Source organism: Amia ocellicauda, unplaced genomic scaffold, assembly GCF_036373705.1.
Source record: "Amia ocellicauda isolate fAmiCal2 unplaced genomic scaffold, fAmiCal2.hap1 HAP1_SCAFFOLD_26, whole genome shotgun sequence".
NCBI lineage: Eukaryota > Metazoa > Chordata > Actinopteri > Amiiformes > Amiidae > Amia > Amia ocellicauda.
This window is the reverse complement of record NW_027102823.1, coordinates 398,428-416,499: the sequence shown is the minus strand read 5'-3', so window position 1 is coordinate 416,499 and position 18,072 is coordinate 398,428.

Here is an 18,072-nt window from a genome sequence, read left to right as displayed (position 1 = left end):
AGGGGTTAGGGGTTAGGGTTAGGGGTTAGGGGTTAGGGGTTAGGGTTAGGGGTAGGGTTAGGGTTAGGTTTAAAAAAATAGGTTATTGAGGTTGTCAGGTGAATCAAACCTTTGGTTCCTCTGACATCCTCAAGTGCACTGGCACTCACAGGTGTTGAGGCTATTGTTGTGTCCTTAAAAGATGCATCCGAAAGTATTCGTTCTATAGTCTGTTTTGTTAAGGTAATTCAGTGGGATGAGATGTGGTGTAATTGAATGATGTGAAGTTTGTATGTACAAGAATATGTCTTAAAAGTAAGGGGAATGTTTGGAATTGGGATTAAAATTTAATTATGGAATCTGGAAGTCTATTACCTAGGTTTTTAAGGGAGTCTGGGTTTTGTTTTGGGGGAATAAGTTATGGGGAATAAATTTAAGGATAAGTTGTGAAATTGATTATTGGGGATAGGATTGAGGGTTACATTTGAATAATGGTTAGGTTTAGGGATTGGGTTTAGAGGTTGGTTTGAGTGCCTAGTTAAATTGTGGGCTAATTATATTTTAGGGTTAGGGTTGGGGTTATTTTAGGGTTGAGTTTAAGGGTTAAGTTTAAGGGATAGGGTTAGGGTTGGGGTTATTTTAGGGTTGAGTTTAAGGGTTAAGTTTAAGGGATAGGTTTAGGGTTTAGGTTCAGGGGTAGGTTTAAGCTTGAAGGCCTAATTAAATTATGGGTTATTCATATTTGAGGTTAAATTTAGGGGTTAAATTAAGGGTTAGGGTTGGGGTTAGGGTTGGGGTTAGGGTTAGGGGTTGAGTTTAAGGGTTAGGTTTAGGGATTGGGTTTAGGGGTAGGTTTGAGTGCCTAGTTAAATTGTGGGGTAATTGTATTTTAGGGTTGAGTTTAAGGGTTAAGTTTGGGGTTTGAGTCTTAAGTTAAGGTTAGGTGTTGAGTTTAATTAGTCTAATTGTATTTTTGTGGTTGAGTTTTAGGAGTTAAATTTCGGGGTTAAGTTTGAGGGCCTAATTAAATTGTGAGATTGAATTAGGTGATAAAGTTTAGGGATTGGGTCTAAAATTTGGGTTGGAGATTAAGTTTGATGGCCTTGTTGGGTTTTTGGGGTTGGGTCTGAGGTTAGGTTAGGGTTGGGTTTTGGGGCTAAGTTTTTAAGTTTTAGATTACATTTTGGGACTACATTAAGGGGTAGAGGGTAGGTTGTAGTTTTGTATTTAGGGTTAAGGAGTAAGTTTGGGATTCGACTTATTATTTATTTTTTGACTTGTAAAATTGGGGGTTGTGATTGAGCTGAACGAATTGCTTGAAATTGAAGTTTAATTTTTTGGGGTGTAGGAAGTTAAATGTGGGTAGGTCTGAGGGCAACTACTGGGATTTTTTTGTGTTTGTTTTAAATCTTTCATTGAGTCCTAATGGGTAAATTGTATTTAGTTTGTGAATCCAGTGTCTCTCTCTTATTTGTCGTTGCATTGTATTCCAATTATGATTAGTTTCTAGACCTGTAACTGTCATTTGTTGTGTGTGATGTTCTATGAAGTGTTGCACTAAATGTGTGCGTCTATCCTTTTGTTTGTTAATATTATAAATGTGTTGACCTATTCTAGTACTAATCTGGTTTTTAGTCTCTCCGATGTATTTTAAATTGCAAGTTTTACATTGAATGAGGTATATTGCATTTTTTGTTTTATGTGTGATGCCTGACTGTAACTTGAATGTAGTTTTATTGCTTGTATTGGTGACATAGGCCAGCTGACGGAAGTAGGTTGGTTTAGACTTGGGTTTTCGGTTGGTGTTTTGGCATTTACTATGGACTAGTAGGTTATGTAGACTTTTGTTTTTCCGATATGCAGATATTATTTTGTGATTTGGGAGTATCTGGTGTCTGGATTGTTGTTTTTGAAAGTTTAGTTTAATGGAGTTGTTGATTTGAACTGTATATTGGGAATAAGTAGTGATTAGAGGTATAATAGTTTTATTGTCTTTAATTTTAGGTTGCAAAAATGTTTTTTTAATGTTCCTGAGGAAGGTTCTACTGTACCCTCTCTTGTAGAGTGCTGTAAATAGTGTATTGGTGGCCTTCTTAAATTCTGTGTCTTCTGTGCAGATGCGGTGAAATCTTAATAACTGTGATTTGATAAGACCTTTAAAGGTGTGCTTTGGATGGAAACTGTGTCTATGTAGTAGTGTATGTGTATCGGTTTCTTTAAAAAAAACTTTTGTGTCTAAAGTGTTGGTGCTCAAAAATTGTGGACCTTTATAAGTGCAAGTGTCCAGAAAATTAATTTCGGTCTTGTGAATGGTGCTCGTTACTTTAATGTGAGGGTGATGGTGATTGAGTTTCTGTATAAAAGTGTTGAATTCTGTTAAAGGATGGGGCCAGATTCCCCAAATGTCATCTAAAAATCTGTAGTAGTGGGTAGGTAGCAGTGTACATTGTTCTAGTATCGTCTGTTCCCAGTCAGCCATATAGATATTAGCATATGCTGGTGCAAACCTTTTTCCCATAGCTGTGCCCTTTATTTGTAAAAAGTGTTTGTTATTGAATTCAAAGTCATTTCTTTCTAGGCTAATTTGTAATAATTGTAGGATTTGGTTGTCTGGTCTGTTGATGTCTGGATAAAGTTTGAACCATTTTGAGACTGTGTTTAAACCTGTTATTGTATCTATGTTAGTGTAGAGATTTGTGACATCAATGGAGAAGAGCCAGGCATCATGTGGTACTATTATGCATTTTATTTTGTTGATGAAGTCATAGGTGTCTTTTATATAACTGGGGTGTTTTTGCGAGATGGGGTTAAGGAAATGGTCAATGTATTCCGCAATGTGGTATGTTTCGCTGTTACAATCTGATACTATGGGTCTACCAGTGGGGATTTGATAGGGAATGGTCCATGTGGAAGGGTGTTTGTGAATTTTTGGAAGTAGATACAATTGTCTTGGTCTGGGTGCATTGGTCCCTCTTAAATATTGTTCCTGTTTGTTATTGATGTATTGTGTATGTCTAAGGGTCTGTAATATGTCCCGTATGTATATTTGATTTTGTAAGTAAATGGGTTCTGTTAATTGTTGATAATGTTCTGTATTGTCTAGTTGTCTATATGCTTCTGTTAGATATTGTGTTTTGTCCATAATTACTATTCTGCCCCCTTTATCCGCTGGTTTTATAATAATGTTCTTATTTTTTTGTAATTGTTGTAAAGCTCTCCTTTCCCCCTGTGTTAGGTTATCCAAGCGGTTATCTTGATTGTATTGTATATTGTAGCTGTAATTTTGGTCTGTTGTTATTAGTTGTCTTATATGTGGATGCATTTGATTATTTTTTGGTTCCCAAGTTGATTTGGGAATAAAAGGTCTAGGTGAATGTTGTGTATCCTTAAAGAAATCTGCTAATTTTAATCTACGATGATATGTTTGTATGTCTGCTTTAAGCTGTGTAGAAAAAATAAGGTCGGGGGTCGGGACAAAGGAAAGCCCTTTGTTTAAGAGATTCCTCTGTTCCATATTTAATCTGAATATTCTGGATAAGTTCAATATGTTAGGTGTGTCCTGTTGTATTAATTCTGTAGTGTTCCTGTTCACTGAAATGTTTGTGCTCACAGGATTTATAAGTTTAAATGCCTTATCCAGTGGTATAGGATTGTTTGTGCTGTTTGGGTAGTCCAGTGGATGTCATCGGAGAGAGTTCTATATGTTGTTGGGTCTATTGACGTGATATTATTGTAATTGTTCATTATGTATGAGTTTATTTCTCTAATGTTGTTTTGTGTATGTTCCTCCAGATGAGTTGAAAAGTTGATCATAGGGATATGTATCTGTGCCCGAGGAAATTTTATTTCTGCTGTTCGAACCATTTTCTGTAATTGCTTAATTGCGGTTTCTTTTACTTTTTGGTCCCTGTTATTGATTCCAAATGAAAGGATTAGATGTTGTACTTCCTTATTGAGGGCTGTGCGTTCTAGAATACTGGAAGCATGTATAAATTTGGCTCCTGGGTAGCTATCGATTTGTATATGTGAATTATTATGTTGCCCTATGGTATCCAAATTGGAATCCCCTATGATTACTATCGGTTTTGTTGTAGTTAAATGCCAATCTGTTAGTTTTCTCTCTGTGTTTGGGTGTCTATGAACCGTATATCGTGTATTTTCATGAGGTGGTGTTGTATTGAGGCTATCATTGTTTTCGAATTGTGAATCTGTTCCATCAGTATTATCCTGATCTGCGTCAATATTACTTGTGTCTATTATGGGGCTGTCCAGTGGAATCATATTTGTTGTAGAGTGGTGTATCTGGGCTGGTATTGTGGTTTGTCTAGGTTTGGCTATGGTTCGGGGAGGTAAGGGGTTAGTATATGGTAGTCTAGGGAGGCTGGGGTTTTCTTCTATTGGGGTTGATATTATGGTTGGTCTTGGTTTGGGTATATTGTGTGGGAGCAAGGGACTAGAATATGATAGTCTTGTAGGGATAGGAGTTTCTTCTATAGGGGACGAGTGAATGCCTTGTGAATCCGAAACTACCACATTACTGTAGAATCTAGCAGTTTTGGGTCTCTGTGTAGATAGGTTGGGTTCTAGTGTGGCTAAAGAAGCAAACTGATTACATAGTTGTGAATTAACATTCTGTGTGTCTATTAATCCGTTTGTTGATGCGATTTGTGTTTGATTAGTTAGGAGGATTTCAATTCGGTGCTTGGTTTTATGTAGAATTTCTGGCTTTAATCTATTTCCATAATTTCGTTTTGCCCATGTCATAGCTTGGTGCAGTTTATCTTTCCAGTTCGTTCCTTTGTATTGTAGAATGTCTTCTAGTAATGTGTTTAATGCATTTTCATAATGTACTTGCAATATCTGTAAATTTGTGTGCATCCAATTAATTGCGTTAGCTGTCAGTAGTTCTAAAGTATCAAATGTAGGGATAGCAGGTTTGATGTACTGTCCTAGTATTTTAGTTTGTCTTTGGAAGGCTATTGGTAATTTGTCTTGATAAATAGCACTATTTGTTATTGTTAGGTGATGACTAATCTGTATAATTTTGTAGAAATGTTTAACCATTTGTGTTCTGTCCATAGTGTTTGTAGATAGGATACAATACTATATAGTATGACAATTTATTTATTAATGGTTTTTAAAAAAAGGAAAAAATAATGTTGTAGTTAGCATTAACAAATTGCTCCAGCTAGTAAAAACAAAGGCTCTGCTATTGTTGTTCTTTAAGAAACCTCAGTATGATGTGCTTAAAATATCCTAAAAACAGAGCATAAAACAGTCTTTTAAAACAAAAATATACAGGAGTAATACAGATAAAAGAAAAGTCATACAAAATGCATCAATATATCGTACATGGGTAGGATGACTTTTTTCCGGTTTTGGGTTTAAAAGCAAGAGTAAATAAGTCCAATTCCTACCCTTGTAATTCCGTTGAAAGTCTTCCAAGTCCTGGTATCCGGTGTGTTGTCCGTTCTGTATCCGAGTTTGCCGAAAATAACAGTATGAATGTGTTGGTGGCCGTAGCGCTCCAGCCACTGTTCTCCAACCCGGGTTGGTTGAAGTTGATCTTCTTCTCCTGATCTTTTGGTGAATTTGCACGACGTTTCGCCAATTGTTAGGCTTTTTCAAGTGCTATATAATTCCCGTAATAGAAGGTGAGTATATTGGTGATTTGCAGTTATTATCCTGCAGTTTTAGGTCTTCATAATGCACTATGGGATTTGCTCCTTTGAATAAATGAAGTACCCATAGTGCTTTGGTCTTTTTTAATTCCCTTTTTAAAGGTGTAATTGACCTCCTGATCTTAATATAATCTGCAAAAGGAAACAAACTGTATAATTCTTCTGTATCAATCATTTGTACATTTCTTGAATTTTGTTGACTTATCATGTAGCCTAACCTGGTGGCACTGGCTGGTTAGGTTTAAAAAAATAGGTTATTGAGGTTGTCAGGTGAATCAAACCTTTGGTTCCTCTGACATCCTCAAGTGCACTGGCACTCACAGGTGTTGAGGCTATTGTTGTGTCCTTAAAAGATGCATCCGAAAGTATTCGTTCTATAGTCTGTTTTGTTAAGGTAATTCAGTGGGATGAGATGTGGTGTAATTGAATGATGTGAAGTTTGTATGTACAAGAATACGTCTTAAAAGTAAGGGGAATGTTTGGAATTGGGATTAAAATTTAATTATGGAGTCTGGAAATCTATTACCTAGGTTTTTAAGGGAGTCTGGGTTTTGTTTTGGGGGGAATAAGTTATGGGGAATAAATTTAAGGATAAGTTGTGAAATTGATTATTGGGGATAGGATTGAGGGTTACATTTGAATAATGGTTAGGTTTAGAGATTGGGTTTAGAGGTTGGTTTGAGTGCCTAGTTAAATTGTGGGCTAATTATATTTTAGGGTTAGGGTTGGGGTTATTTTAGGGTTGAGTTTAAGGGTTAAGTTTAAGGGATAGGTTTAGGGTTTAGGTTCAGGGGTAGGTTTAAGCTTGAAGGCCTAATTAAATTATGGGTTATTCATATTTGAGGTTAAATTTAGGGGTTAAATTTAGGGTTGGGGTTAGGGTTGGGGTTAGGGTTAGGGGTTGAGTTTAAGGGTTAGGTTTAGGGATTGGTTTTTAGTGGTAGGTTTGAGTGCCTAGTTAAATTGTGGGGTAATTGTATTTTAGGGTTGAGTTTAAGGGTTAAGTTTGGGGTTTGAGTCTTAAGTTAAGGTTAGGTGTTGAGTTTAATTAGTCTAATTGTATTTTTGTGGTTGAGTTTTAGGAGTTAAATTTCGGGGTTAAGTTTGAGGGCCTAATTAAATTGTGAGATTGAATTAGGTGATAAAGTTTAGGGATTGGGTCTAAAATTTGGGTTGGAGATTAAGTTTGATGGCCTTGTTGGGTTTTTGGGGTTGGGTCTGAGGTTAGGTTAGGGTTGGGTTTTGGGGCTAAGTTTTTAAGTTTTAGATTACATTTTGGGACTACATTAAGGGGTAGAGGGTAGGTTGTAGTTTTGTATTTAGGGTTAAGGAGTAAGTTTGGGATTCGACTTATTATTTATTTTTTGACTTGTAAAATTGGGGGTTGTGATTGAGCTGAACGAATTGCTTGAAATTGAAGTTTAATTTTTTGGGGTGTAGGAAGTTAAATGTGGGTAGGTCTGAGGGCAACTACTGGGATTTTTTTGTGTTTGTTTTAAATCTTTCATTGAGTCCTAATGGGTAAATTGTATTTAGTTTGTGAATCCAGTGTCTCTCTCTTATTTGTCGTTGCATTGTATTCCAATTATGATTAGTTTCTAGACCTGTAACTGTCATTTGTTGTGTGTGATGTTCTATGAAGTGTTGCACTAAATGTGTGCGTCTATCCTTTTGTTTGTTAATATTATAAATGTGTTGACCTATTCTAGTACTAATCTGGTTTTTAGTCTCTCCGATGTATTTTAAATTGCAAGTTTTACATTGAATGAGGTATATTGCATTTTTTGTTTTATGTGTGATGCCTGACTGTAACTTGAATGTAGTTTTATTGCTTGTATTGGTGATATAGGCCAGCTGACGGAAGTAGGTTGGTTTAGACTTGGGTTTTCGGTTGGTGTTTTGGCATTTACTATGGACTAGTAGGTTATGTAGACTTTTGTTTTTCCGATATGCAGATATTATTTTGTGATTTGGGAGTATCTGGTGTCTGGATTGTTGTTTTTGAAAGTTTAGTTTAATGGAGTTGTTGATTTGAACTGTATATTGGGAATAAGTAGTGATTAGAGGTATAATAGTTTTATTGTCTTTAATTTTAGGTTGCAAAAATGTTTTTTTAATGTTCCTGAGGAAGGTTCTACTGTACCCTCTCTTGTAGAGTGCTGTAAATAGTGTATTGGTGGCCTTCTTAAATTCTGTGTCTTCTGTGCAGATGCGGTGAAATCTTAATAACTGTGATTTGATAAGACCTTTAAAGGTGTGCTTTGGATGGAAACTGTGTCTATGTAGTAGTGTATGTGTATCGGTTTCTTTAAAAAAAACTTTTGTGTCTAAAGTGTTGGTGCTCAAAAATTGTGGACCTTTATAAGTGCAAGTGTCCAGAAAATTAATTTCGGTCTTGTGAATGGTGCTCGTTACTTTAATGTGAGGGTGATGGTGATTGAGTTTCTGTATAAAAGTGTTGAATTCTGTTAAAGGATGGGGCCAGATTCCCCAAATGTCATCTAAAAATCTGTAGTAGTGGGTAGGTAGCAGTGTACATTGTTCTAGTATCGTCTGTTCCCAGTCAGCCATATAGATATTAGCATATGCTGGTGCAAACCTTTTTCCCATAGCTGTGCCCTTTATTTGTAAAAAGTGTTTGTTATTGAATTCAAAGTCATTTCTTTCTAGGCTAATTTGTAATAATTGTAGGATTTGGTTGTCTGGTCTGTTGATGTCTGGATAAAGTTTGAACCATTTTGAGACTGTGTTTAAACCTGTTATTGTATCTATGTTAGTGTAGAGATTTGTGACATCAATGGAGAAGAGCCAGGCATCATGTGGTACTATTATGCATTTTATTTTGTTGATGAAGTCATAGGTGTCTTTTATATAACTGGGGTGTTTTTGCGAGATGGGGTTAAGGAAATGGTCAATGTATTCCGCAATGTGGTATGTTTCGCTGTTACAATCTGATACTATGGGTCTACCAGTGGGGATTTGATAGGGAATGGTCCATGTGGAAGGGTGTTTGTGAATTTTTGGAAGTAGATAAAATTGTCTTGGTCTGGGTGCATTGGTCCCTCTTAAATATTGTTCCTGTTTGTTATTGATGTATTGTGTATGTCTAAGGGTCTGTAATATGTCCCGTATGTATATTTGATTTTGTAAGTAAATGGGTTCTGTTAATTGTTGATAATGTTCTGTATTGTCTAGTTGTCTATATGCTTCTGTTAGATATTGTGTTTTGTCCATAATTACTATTCTGCCCCCTTTATCCGCTGGTTTTATAATAATGTTCTTATTTTTTTGTAATTGTTGTAAAGCTCTCCTTTCCCCCTGTGTTAGGTTATCCAAGCGGTTATCTTGATTGTATTGTATATTGTAGCTGTAATTTTGGTCTGTTGTTATTAGTTGTCTTATATGTGGATGCATTTGATTATTTTTTGGTTCCCAAGTTGATTTGGGAATAAAAGGTCTAGGTGAATGTTGTGTATCCTTAAAGAAATCTGCTAATTTTAATCTACGATGATATGTTTGTATGTCTGCTTTAAGCTCTGTAGAAAAAATAAGGTCGGGGGTCGGGACAAAGGAAAGCCCTTTGTTTAAGAGATTCCTCTGTTCCATATTTAATCTGAATATTCTGGATAAGTTCAATATGTTAGGTGTGTCCTGTTGTATTAATTCTGTAGTGTTCCTGTTCACTGAAATGTTTGTGCTCACAGGATTTATAAGTTTAAATGCCTTATCCAGTGGTATAGGATTGTTTGTGCTGTTTGGGTAGTCCAGTGGATGTCATCGGAGAGAGTTCTATATGTTGTTGGGTCTATTGACGTGATATTATTGTAATTGTTCATTATGTATGAGTTTATTTCTCTAATGTTGTTTTGTGTATGTTCCTCCAGATGAGTTGAAAAGTTGATCATAGGGATATGTATCTGTGCCCGAGGAAATTTTATTTCTGCTGTTCGAACCATTTTCTGTAATTGCTTAATTGCGGTTTCTTTTACTTTTTGGTCCCTGTTATTGATTCCAAATGAAAGGATTAGATGTTGTACTTCCTTATTGAGGGCTGTGCGTTCTAGAATACTGGAAGCATGTATAAATTTGGCTCCTGGGTAGCTATCGATTTGTATATGTGAATTATTATGTTGCCCTATGGTATCCAAATTGGAATCCCCTATGATTACTATCGGTTTTGTTGTAGTTAAATGCCAATCTGTTAGTTTTCTCTCTGTGTTTGGGTGTCTATGAACCGTATATCGTGTATTTTCATGAGGTGGTGTTGTATTGAGGCTATCATTGTTTTCGAATTGTGAATCTGTTCCATCAGTATTATCCTGATCTGCGTCAATATTACTTGTGTCTATTATGGGGCTGTCCAGTGGAATCATATTTGTTGTAGAGTGGTGTATCTGGGCTGGTATTGTGGTTTGTCTAGGTTTGGCTATGGTTCGGGGAGGTAAGGGGTTAGTATATGGTAGTCTAGGGAGGCTGGGGTTTTCTTCTATTGGGGTTGATATTATGGTTGGTCTTGGTTTGGGTATATTGTGTGGGAGCAAGGGACTAGAATATGATAGTCTTGTAGGGATAGGAGTTTCTTCTATAGGGGACGAGTGAATGCCTTGTGAATCCGAAACTACCACATTACTGTAGAATCTAGCAGTTTTGGGTCTCTGTGTAGATAGGTTGGGTTCTAGTGTGGCTAAAGAAGCAAACTGATTACATAGTTGTGAATTAACATTCTGTGTGTCTATTAATCCGTTTGTTGATGCGATTTGTGTTTGATTAGTTAGGAGGATTTCAATTCGGTGCTTGGTTTTATGTAGAATTTCTGGCTTTAATCTATTTCCATAATTTCGTTTTGCCCATGTCATAGCTTGGTGCAGTTTATCTTTCCAGTTCGTTCCTTTGTATTGTAGAATGTCTTCTAGTAATGTGTTTAATGCATTTTCATAATGTACTTGCAATATCTGTAAATTTGTGTGCATCCAATTAATTGCGTTAGCTGTCAGTAGTTCTAAAGTATCAAATGTAGGGATAGCAGGTTTGATGTACTGTCCTAGTATTTTAGTTTGTCTTTGGAAGGCTATTGGTAATTTGTCTTGATAAATAGCACTATTTGTTATTGTTAGGTGATGACTAATCTGTATAATTTTGTAGAAATGTTTAACCATTTGTGTTCTGTCCATAGTGTTTGTAGATAGGATACAATACTATATAGTATGACAATTTATTTATTAATGGTTTTTAAAAAAAGGAAAAAATAATGTTGTAGTTAGCATTAACAAATTGCTCCAGCTAGTAAAAACAAAGGCTCTGCTATTGTTGTTCTTTAAGAAACCTCAGTATGATGTGCTTAAAATATCCTAAAAACAGAGCATAAAACAGTCTTTTAAAACAAAAATATACAGGAGTAATACAGATAAAAGAAAAGTCATACAAAATGCATCAATATATCGTACATGGGTAGGATGACTTTTTTCTGGTTTTGGGTTTAAAAGCAAGAGTAAATAAGTCCAATTCCTACCCTTGTAATTCCGTTGAAAGTCTTCCAAGTCCTGGTATCCGGTGTGTTGTCCGTTCTGTATCCGAGTTTGCCGAAAATAACAGTATGAATGTGTTGGTGGCCGTAGCGCTCCAGCCACTGTTCTCCAACCCGGGTTGGTTGAAGTTGATCTTCTTCTCCTGATCTTTTGGTGAATTTGCACGACGTTTCGCCAATTGTTAGGCTTTTTCAAGTGCTATATAATTCCCGTAATAGAAGGTGAGTATATTGGTGATTTGCAGTTATTATCCTGCAGTTTTAGGTCTTCATAATGCACTATGGGATTTGCTCCTTTGAATAAATGAAGTACCCATAGTGCTTTGGTCTTTTTTAATTCCCTTTTTAAAGGTGTAATTGACCTCCTGATCTTAATATAATCTCCAAAGGAAACAAACTGTATAATTCTTCTGTATCAATCATTTGTACATTTCTTGAATTTTGTTGACTTATCATGTAGCCTAACCTGGTGGCACTGGCTGGTTAGGTTTAAAAAAATAGGTTATTGAGGTTGTCAGGTGAATCAAACCTTTGGTTCCTCTGACATCCTCAAGTGCACTGGCACTCACAGGTGTTGAGGCTATTGTTGTGTCCTTAAAAGATGCATCCGAAAGTATTCGTTCTATAGTCTGTTTTGTTAAGGTAATTCAGTGGGATGAGATGTGGTGTAATTGAATGATGTGAAGTTTGTATGTACAAGAATACGTCTTAAAAGTAAGGGGAATGTTTGGAATTGGGATTAAAATTTAATTATGGAGTCTGGAAATCTATTACCTAGGTTTTTAAGGGAGTCTGGGTTTTGTTTTGGGGGGAATAAGTTATGGGGAATAAATTTAAGGATAAGTTGTGAAATTGATTATTGGGGATAGGATTGAGGGTTACATTTGAATAATGGTTAGGTTTAGAGATTGGGTTTAGAGGTTGGTTTGAGTGCCTAGTTAAATTGTGGGCTAATTATATTTTAGGGTTAGGGTTGGGGTTATTTTAGGGTTGAGTTTAAGGGTTAAGTTTAAGGGATAGGTTTAGGGTTTAGGTTCAGGGGTAGGTTTAAGCTTGAAGGCCTAATTAAATTATGGGTTATTCATATTTGAGGTTAAATTTAGGGGTTAAATTTAGGGTTAGGGTTGGGGTTAGGGTTGGGGTTAGGGTTAGGGGTTGAGTTTAAGGGTTAGGTTTAGGGATTGGGTTTAGGGGTAGGTTTGAGTGCCTAGTTAAATTGTGGGGTAATTGTATTTTAGGGTTGAGTTTAAGGGTTAAGTTTGGGGTTTGAGTCTTAAGTTAAGGTTAGGTGTTGAGTTTAATTAGTCTAATTGTATTTTTGTGGTTGAGTTTTAGGAGTTAAATTTCGGGGTTAAGTTTGAGGGCCTAATTAAATTGTGAGATTGAATTAGGTGATAAAGTTTAGGGATTGGGTCTAAAATTTGGGTTGGAGATTAAGTTTGATGGCCTTGTTGGGTTTTTGGGGTTGGGTCTGAGGTTAGGTTAGGGTTGGGTTTTGGGGCTAAGTTTTTAAGTTTTAGATTACATTTTGGGACTACATTAAGGGGTAGAGGGTAGGTTGTAGTTTTGTATTTAGGGTTAAGGAGTAAGTTTGGGATTCGACTTATTATTTATTTTTTGACTTGTAAAATTGGGGGTTGTGATTGAGCTGAACGAATTGCTTGAAATTGAAGTTTAATTTTTTGGGGTGTAGGAAGTTAAATGTGGGTAGGTCTGAGGGCAACTACTGGGATTTTTTTGTGTTTGTTTTAAATCTTTCATTGAGTCCTAATGGGTAAATTGTATTTAGTTTGTGAATCCAGTGTCTCTCTCTTATTTGTCGTTGCATTGTATTCCAATTATGATTAGTTTCTAGACCTGTAACTGTCATTTGTTGTGTGTGATGTTCTATGAAGTGTTGCACTAAATGTGTGCGTCTATCCTTTTGTTTGTTAATATTATAAATGTGTTGACCTATTCTAGTACTAATCTGGTTTTTAGTCTCTCCGATGTATTTTAAATTGCAAGTTTTACATTGAATGAGGTATATTGCATTTTTTGTTTTATGTGTGATGCCTGACTGTAACTTGAATGTAGTTTTATTGCTTGTATTGGTGATATAGGCCAGCTGACGGAAGTAGGTTGGTTTAGACTTGGGTTTTCGGTTGGTGTTTTGGCATTTACTATGGACTAGTAGGTTATGTAGACTTTTGTTTTTCCGATATGCAGATATTATTTTGTGATTTGGGAGTATCTGGTGTCTGGATTGTTGTTTTTGAAAGTTTAGTTTAATGGAGTTGTTGATTTGAACTGTATATTGGGAATAAGTAGTGATTAGAGGTATAATAGTTTTATTGTCTTTAATTTTAGGTTGCAAAAATGTTTTTTTAATGTTCCTGAGGAAGGTTCTACTGTACCCTCTCTTGTAGAGTGCTGTAAATAGTGTATTGGTGGCCTTCTTAAATTCTGTGTCTTCTGTGCAGATGCGGTGAAATCTTAATAACTGTGATTTGATAAGACCTTTAAAGGTGTGCTTTGGATGGAAACTGTGTCTATGTAGTAGTGTATGTGTATCGGTTTCTTTAAAAAAAACTTTTGTGTCTAAAGTGTTGGTGCTCAAAAATTGTGGACCTTTATAAGTGCAAGTGTCCAGAAAATTAATTTCGGTCTTGTGAATGGTGCTCGTTACTTTAATGTGAGGGTGATGGTGATTGAGTTTCTGTATAAAAGTGTTGAATTCTGTTAAAGGATGGGGCCAGATTCCCCAAATGTCATCTAAAAATCTGTAGTAGTGGGTAGGTAGCAGTGTACATTGTTCTAGTATCGTCTGTTCCCAGTCAGCCATATAGATATTAGCATATGCTGGTGCAAACCTTTTTCCCATAGCTGTGCCCTTTATTTGTAAAAAGTGTTTGTTATTGAATTCAAAGTCATTTCTTTCTAGGCTAATTTGTAATAATTGTAGGATTTGGTTGTCTGGTCTGTTGATGTCTGGATAAAGTTTGAACCATTTTGAGACTGTGTTTAAACCTGTTATTGTATCTATGTTAGTGTAGAGATTTGTGACATCAATGGAGAAGAGCCAGGCATCATGTGGTACTATTATGCATTTTATTTTGTTGATGAAGTCATAGGTGTCTTTTATATAACTGGGGTGTTTTTGCGAGATGGGGTTAAGGAAATGGTCAATGTATTCCGCAATGTGGTATGTTTCGCTGTTACAATCTGATACTATGGGTCTACCAGTGGGGATTTGATAGGGAATGGTCCATGTGGAAGGGTGTTTGTGAATTTTTGGAAGTAGATAAAATTGTCTTGGTCTGGGTGCATTGGTCCCTCTTAAATATTGTTCCTGTTTGTTATTGATGTATTGTGTATGTCTAAGGGTCTGTAATATGTCCCGTATGTATATTTGATTTTGTAAGTAAATGGGTTCTGTTAATTGTTGATAATGTTCTGTATTGTCTAGTTGTCTATATGCTTCTGTTAGATATTGTGTTTTGTCCATAATTACTATTCTGCCCCCTTTATCCGCTGGTTTTATAATAATGTTCTTATTTTTTTGTAATTGTTGTAAAGCTCTCCTTTCCCCCTGTGTTAGGTTATCCAAGCGGTTATCTTGATTGTATTGTATATTGTAGCTGTAATTTTGGTCTGTTGTTATTAGTTGTCTTATATGTGGATGCATTTGATTATTTTTTGGTTCCCAAGTTGATTTGGGAATAAAAGGTCTAGGTGAATGTTGTGTATCCTTAAAGAAATCTGCTAATTTTAATCTACGATGATATGTTTGTATGTCTGCTTTAAGCTGTGTAGAAAAAATAAGGTCGGGGGTCGGGACAAAGGAAAGCCCTTTGTTTAAGAGATTCCTCTGTTCCATATTTAATCTGAATATTCTGGATAAGTTCAATATGTTAGGTGTGTCCTGTTGTATTAATTCTGTAGTGTTCCTGTTCACTGAAATGTTTGTGCTCACAGGATTTATAAGTTTAAATGCCTTATCCAGTGGTATAGGATTGTTTGTGCTGTTTGGGTAGTCCAGTGGATGTCATCGGAGAGAGTTCTATATGTTGTTGGGTCTATTGACGTGATATTATTGTAATTGTTCATTATGTATGAGTTTATTTCTCTAATGTTGTTTTGTGTATGTTCCTCCAGATGAGTTGAAAAGTTGATCATAGGGATATGTATCTGTGCCCGAGGAAATTTTATTTCTGCTGTTCGAACCATTTTCTGTAATTGCTTAATTGCGGTTTCTTTTACTTTTTGGTCCCTGTTATTGATTCCAAATGAAAGGATTAGATGTTGTACTTCCTTATTGAGGGCTGTGCGTTCTAGAATACTGGAAGCATGTATAAATTTGGCTCCTGGGTAGCTATCGATTTGTATATGTGAATTATTATGTTGCCCTATGGTATCCAAATTGGAATCCCCTATGATTACTATCGGTTTTGTTGTAGTTAAATGCCAATCTGTTAGTTTTCTCTCTGTGTTTGGGTGTCTATGAACCGTATATCGTGTATTTTCATGAGGTGGTGTTGTATTGAGGCTATCATTGTTTTCGAATTGTGAATCTGTTCCATCAGTATTATCCTGATCTGCGTCAATATTACTTGTGTCTATTATGGGGCTGTCCAGTGGAATCATATTTGTTGTAGAGTGGTGTATCTGGGCTGGTATTGTGGTTTGTCTAGGTTTGGCTATGGTTCGGGGAGGTAAGGGGTTAGTATATGGTAGTCTAGGGAGGCTGGGGTTTTCTTCTATTGGGGTTGATATTATGGTTGGTCTTGGTTTGGGTATATTGTGTGGGAGCAAGGGACTAGAATATGATAGTCTTGTAGGGATAGGAGTTTCTTCTATAGGGGACGAGTGAATGCCTTGTGAATCCGAAACTACCACATTACTGTAGAATCTAGCAGTTTTGGGTCTCTGTGTAGATAGGTTGGGTTCTAGTGTGGCTAAAGAAGCAAACTGATTACATAGTTGTGAATTAACATTCTGTGTGTCTATTAATCCGTTTGTTGATGCGATTTGTGTTTGATTAGTTAGGAGGATTTCAATTCGGTGCTTGGTTTTATGTAGAATTTCTGGCTTTAATCTATTTCCATAATTTCGTTTTGCCCATGTCATAGCTTGGTGCAGTTTATCTTTCCAGTTCGTTCCTTTGTATTGTAGAATGTCTTCTAGTAATGTGTTTAATGCATTTTCATAATGTACTTGCAATATCTGTAAATTTGTGTGCATCCAATTAATTGCGTTAGCTGTCAGTAGTTCTAAAGTATCAAATGTAGGGATAGCAGGTTTGATGTACTGTCCTAGTATTTTAGTTTGTCTTTGGAAGGCTATTGGTAATTTGTCTTGATAAATAGCACTATTTGTTATTGTTAGTTGATGACTAATCTGTATAATTATGTAGAAATGTTTAACCATTTGTGTTCTGTCCATAGTGTTTGTAGATAGGATACAATACTATATAGTATGACAATTTATTTATTAATGGTTTTTAAAAAAAGGAAAAAATAATGTTGTAGTTAGCATTAACAAATTGCTCCAGCTAGTAAAAACAAAGGCTCTGCTATTGTTGTTCTTTAAGAAACCTCAGTATGATGTGCTTAAAATATCCTAAAAACAGAGCATAAAACAGTCTTTTAAAACAAAAATATACAGGAGTAATACAGATAAAAGAAAAGTCATACAAAATGCATCAATATATCGTACATAGGTAGGATGACTTTTTTCCGGTTTTGGGTTTAAAAGCAAGAGTAAATAAATCCAATTCCTACCCTTGTAATTCCGTTGAAAGTCTTCCAAGTCCTGGTATCCGGTGTGTTGTCCGTTCTGTATCCGAGTTGAATCCTGCAATGAGATGTCTGGAGAAAGGGGCCTGTAGGTGATAAAATCTCTTTGAAGTGGACGAGAGCCGAAATCCCGACATAGAGCTACGAACCCGGGCCAACCGGCATTTCCAAAAGATGGCATGGATTGACATCAGTCATAAATCAAGCCCCCCTCCATTAGGACACTGGGGGCTGAAACCGAAATCCAATCTCAAGAACTCAAGAACCAATCACCTATTGATCTGACAGACTATAAGGAACAGTGCACAGTCTCTCTCTCTCTCTCTCTCTCTTTCTCTCTCACCTGAACCAGTAACTCGCTGCCACAGCTCAAGCTGTAGCTCTGTTGCCCGAACCGGAACCAGAAACCAACCAAGTCTTTGCCGGCAACAGAAGAGTTAAACTGGGAGAAGGAGATTGAGCCGTACGAAGAATTCTATTAAAGGACTTTATTAAAGAAAGAACTTTACAGACTGTGCATGTACGCCTGTGCCCACCTGATCAGTGGAGTTTTACAGCTGGACAATTGAGTAAGTCGAATGTATATGAAAGTGTTCAGTCATTTAAATAGCTATTTGAGTCTTAAGAAACTTGACCCTTGGAACAAACAGGGCCCTGCTATCCTCAAAGACTTTGTCTTCAAGTAACTACGGTGGAACCCTGCTTACAAAGAAGATTTTGTGCACAACCTTGGAGCCTTCAAACCAGTGGAAAATCTGTTTGGAAAAGACTCTAATTTCGCGAAACCCCAAAATCCAGGTGCATCGACTGAGTGGAAGTTCTTGGACAAAGCCGAACCGCACTGCCTTTGTTCCAAACCACACGGACCATGTGCCGTGTGCTGTGATCTGAGCCCGAAGACAGAGAGGCCTCTCTGCGACGAAGTTCAGATAAGTTTAACAGTTTGGAGTTCATGATTCATGACATTTGAGAAATCAATTAGAAATGTTATTCTGTGATTCATAACTCTAGAATGTGTAATATCATTTAGTTTTCTTAAATATAAATGTGTGTTACATTAAACTGTTTTGTTGATAATTTTAGAAATAAAATCTGTCAACCCCGAGAAATA